Source organism: Podarcis tiliguerta, assembly GCF_965153285.1.
Source record: "Podarcis tiliguerta genome assembly, chromosome: Z".
NCBI classification, from domain to species: domain Eukaryota; kingdom Metazoa; phylum Chordata; class Lepidosauria; order Squamata; family Lacertidae; genus Podarcis; species Podarcis tiliguerta.
Window position 1 is genome coordinate 32,209,918 of NC_139553.1, and position 4,939 is coordinate 32,214,856.

The 4,939-nt window shown below is 45.7% G+C and overlaps 1 long non-coding RNA gene across 1 annotated transcript; it reads right to left on the reverse strand.

Annotated features, from left to right (window-relative positions):
* Positions 1-830: 830 nt before the first annotated feature.
* On the reverse strand, positions 831-3,909 carry LOC310669863. Its single transcript, XR_014507433.1, has 3 exons — positions 3,744-3,909; positions 2,498-2,580; positions 831-1,403 (listed from the first exon to the last, which is right to left on the reverse strand). It is a non-coding gene; the product is annotated as an uncharacterized lncRNA (long non-coding RNA).
* Between the last annotated feature and the right edge of the window lie 1,030 nt (positions 3,910-4,939).

Genomic DNA, 4,939 nt, shown 5'->3' on the forward strand with positions numbered 1-4,939 from the left:
TTAACACCATGGTTTTCCCAGTAGTGATGTATGAAAGTGAGAGCTGGACCATAAAGAAGGATGATCGCCGAAGAATTGATGCTTTTGAATTATGGTGCTGGAGGAGTCTCTTGAGAGTCCCATGGACTGCAAGAAGATCAAACCTCTCCATTCTGAAGGAAATCAGCCCTGAATGCTCACTGGAAGGACAGATCCTGAAGCTGAGGCTCCAATACTTTGGCCACCTCATGAGAAGAGAAGACTCCCTGGAAAAGATCCTGATGTTGGGAAAGATTGAGGGCACAAGGAGAAGGGGACGACAGAGGATGAGATGGTTGGACAGTGTTCTCGAAGCTACGAACATGAATTTGACCAAACTGTGAGAGGCTGTGGAAGACAGGAGTGCCTGGTGTGCTCTGATCCATGGGGTCACGAAGAGTTGGACACGACTAAACAACAACAAAGTCTGTCTATAGATCTGTGAACCACCTGAGATCTTGTGATGAAGAGCAGTATATAAATTTAATAAATAATAATAATAATAATAATAATAAAAACCATGGAATTGTAGCATTGGAAGGGAATCTTTTGCCCAATGTGGGGCTTGAACACCTACAACCCTGAGAGCCATCCCAGCCCTTTCTCTTATGTTGACTGCATTACATTGCCCAGCAAGCCCTCACTATATGTACTGAGGCTATCAGCATCCTGTTCTCAGGGACTGATGAAACTGCCCCTTTCTCCTCAGTTTTGCAATGTTAAGTTCAGTTCCCCACAATTAATTTTTAAAATTTTTGTTAAAAAACAAAAATGGACAATATGCACAAACAGTAACAACAGAATAATGTGAGTTTAACACAAGGAGCTTTCAATAATAAAGCTGAAAGAAGAAAAAAGCAAATCAGGAGTTAACAAAACGAATACAATTATATAATTATAAACAGGGTATAAAAACACAACAGAAAGGCTTTCATTTCTGGGTAAGTTTGCCTCCAGCTCTGAGCAGCGTTTAGCAGTAACAAGCAAGCAAGAGAAGCTTTGAGGAAACAGCCCCCAGTCTCAACCATAAACTGGAGGCATAAAGAATTCATCTCAGAGATAAATTCTGAAAAAATGTGACAAGGTTTGACAAGCATTTGTAATTTGTATAGTTCCTGTTTTGGGAGCTCTGCCCTTAATAAATAGGCAGCTTGTTATGGACAGAATTTGTCCATATATTTTGTTGCTGTGAGCTATTTCTCGTAAGAAATGAAATCCCAACGGTTAACTGAAATTTGCCCAAATGATGAATCATAGATGATGTACTCATCCCTTTGATAGACTGAATTAATCAATGTGCCTTCCATTGCTAGAGCGCAATCCGTGCTGTCTTTGAGTCGGCGATGCTGGACAGGAAATTTTCTCTGGATATTTAACCACGAAGCCTGCAATCGTAAGCAGACTTGCTAGGAAGCTGACAGTGTATTGAATGGCCCCGTTTCCCACAGTACTGTCTGCACTGAGTGACAGCAGCTCTCTGGGGTTTCAGAAAGGGGTCTAACCCAGACCCACCTGGTGGCGCCACAGACTGAACTTTCCACATGCAAATTAGTTACTCTAACACTGAGCTATGGACCTTTCCCATCACTCAGAAGCGGATCCCATTGAATTGAGAAGGCTTTCTTCCAGTTTATAGCACATAGCCTCAGACTACACACAAAACCAAGGTGACTAGACACACAAAAGCAGCTCCATTTGGGCAAACAGGACATTGCTCCAAGTTCAGTATGCCCTCAGCCAGCTCCCACCTGCCTCCCTTCTTATTTACAACCAATCTAGCAGGTAACACTACTCAACAGCCCTCTCCTCCTCCTTAGTCTCAGAGTCACAGAACTCAGCAGAGAGGAGTGTGGGGAGAAAACAAGAATTGGTTTTCTCTGCCTGAGTCTGGCTCCACCTACCACTGGGCTCCCTGCCTTATTCCCTTCAAATCCTAGTGCGCATCAACCACCACTTCAGGCACTAACTGTAGTCACACTGTCGAAGCTGTGAATGGCTGCACCTTCTACCATGTTCCGTGTTTTAAAGGTGGCCGCACAAAACACAACACAAGCAGAACTGGGGAACCAAAGATTTTTCTGACAGTCTGCACAAGGCCTGGGAAACCTTGGCTCTGCATTCAGCGGCCCCATGTCACATGTGGTGAGTTCCCATATGGTTTGCAGTATATCTCTGGGCAGAGGGGTATTCTTAGGCCCTGGACTGAACCCTGCCCACCTAGTTTTGTGGATGGATTTTAATGGGTAGGAGGGAATATATTAATTACAATTTATCCCTCCAGGAAGTCATGTGTGGGGGCTGAACAGAGTTTTAAAATCCCATCGTTGGCAGCAAAATTAAAAGCATGGGAATTAGGCTGCAAAGCTTCCTTTTGAGCAAATCCAGCTAATGAAGTAAGGTGGTTTCCCCCTTCTTACCCCACTTAACAAAGAGTCAGGCAACAACTTGTAAAGTAAGTTTAAAAATAAGATTTGCTTACTTTATAATCATGCATTGGATCACGCTAAGGAAGCGGGGGGGGGGGGGAACTAAGCAGACAAAATACCAGCTTCAAGCATCTGCCTGTAAAAGAAAACAGAACGAGAGACAGAGAGAGAAGAAGTGCTACATGTTCCTTTCTCTCCAGGAAAGGAGGGGAAATGACATCACACAGAGCCCTCTCTATCAAATGTATTTCTATGATCTGAATATCTGCCTATCAGCAATACAGCTCTGTGGACTTTGCTCCTTCTCATGCTAACCAGCAAGAGTGCGCATTTGTTAGGTTTGGCTGATAATCTCTGATTAGTCTGGTCACTGGGCTGCTCTAGATAGGAAGAACTACAAAAGGCTTCTTGCGTGGGCTGAGACTTTCCTGGGGAACTCAGATCCTGCATGGCTCTGAGGTCTTTAGCTTTGACACCTGGCTCCCCTCTCACAGCTGCCTGAAGTCAAGACCTGACAAGGCAGCCTGGTTCGCATATCACCAAACTATGACTTAGCACGAAGGGAAGGGAACCTTTGGGGCCCTGTGGGTCAGATCCTTATCTAGCCCCACCCCATGGGTCAACTTTTGACAGGTGGGCAAGACAGCCCACCTGTCAATAGGGATGGGGGAGAAAGCCATATCAGTTCAGCTTTAAAGGCCAACATACTTACCACATTTTTTGCTCTATAAGACTCACTTTTCCCCTCCTAAAAAGTAAGGGGAAATGTGTGTGCGTCTTATGGAGCGAATGCAGGCTGCGCAGCTATCCCAGAAGCCAGAACAGCAAGAGGGATTGCTGCTTCCGCTGCGCAGCGATCCCTCTTGCTGTTCTGGCTTCTGAGATTCAGAATATTTTTTTTCTTTGTTTTCCTCCTCCAAAAACTAGGTGCGTCTTACGGTCTGGTGCATCTTATAGAGCAAAAAATATGGTAATTTTGCACTTTCTGAAAAAATACGCAAACTGAATACACAGCCCTCCTTCAAAATTTCACACTTTTCTGGATTTTGCAAAACAGTTCTGTAGCCAAATGATATGTACAAAAATGCATACAAAAATGGGGGGGCGGGGTTACAAAATGCACGAAAAGACAGGGATAGGGAACCTGTGGCCCTCCGGATGTTGTTGGGCTACAACTTCCACCATCAATGACCAATGTGGGTGGGTCTGATTGGAGCTGGAGTCCTGCAAGATTTCTAGTCACTGAGCAATATGCTTTAGCTGCCATCTTGGGCCAGGCTGCCCCACCTGGCTGCTTACCTCCCTTTCACCTGCTTCACTTCCCATCTCTGCCAGCTCTCGTCCACCTGGTGTCAGCTCCTCTTATACGCTCCATTTAACCTTTGCTCAGCAGCCTCAAGTCACACGTGCAGCAAAGGTCTCTGAAATGCCAGTCCAGGGCCCTGTGAGAGGCATGTTGCCGTCACCTGGCCAGAAAGGACAAACGAGAATGTCAAGTGTCTATCTCTACTGCCCCTGTATCTTGAGGTAGAGAGAGCAGATGTGAAAGGAGAAGGCATTCTATAGGAGCAAGGGATGGGAAAGAGTCTGACTGTGCTGTGAGGTTACCCTATAAGGTTGGAGACAAAACTTGGGTCAGGTTGGAGGCAGGTGGAGTTACCTCCCTTTCTGCCCCCCCATCCCAGTGCCACCAGGTAACCACAACCTGCTTGCCTTCTTATTCACGCAGTGCCTTGTCAGCTTCCACCTTCCTTCTCAGTCTCAGTGTTGCTCTAGTGGAAGTCAACAGGCAGGAGGAGGATGTGGGCCAAACCAGAATTAGCTGGCTCTGTCTTGAAGCTGTTCTGGCTCCACATACTGTTGGTCTCCCTTCCTTGTGTCTGACCAGTCCCAATGGCCACCAGCCACCACTGCCCCCTTCTCTTCTTGACATCCACATGAAATTAGGCCCAGGGCCTCATGAAACTGAGCTGAGAGCCACAGGGCACTCCTTGGGTGCTTTTGGACCAGTGTTTGTCATGGGGTGGGTGTTTCACATTTTTCAAGACCACTTCCACACTATTCATTTAATGCGGTATCAAACCACTTCAAACAGTCATGGCTTCCCTCAAATGATCCTGGGGATTGTAGCTTGTTAAGAGCACTGAGAATTATTAGGAGAGCTACAATTCCCAGAATGCCCCCCTGGGAAGGGGGACTGGAAACTGTATCTCTCTGAGGGAAATAGAGGTCTCCAAAGACCACCCTCAACAAACTACATTTCTCAGGATTGTTTGGAGGAAGTATGACTATTTAAGGAGTATCATGGTGCTTTAAATGTACAATACAGATGTGGCCCAATACTCTACACAGTGTCATGGCCATCAAAGTGCCTGCCCATATTGCCCCGCCCCTCACATTTTATTTAATCCAGATTTACTCTTCCCAGGGGAGAATCCAGTAATTATTATATTTTTTTTAAGAACAGCAAGAATGATACAGTTGTCAACAACATG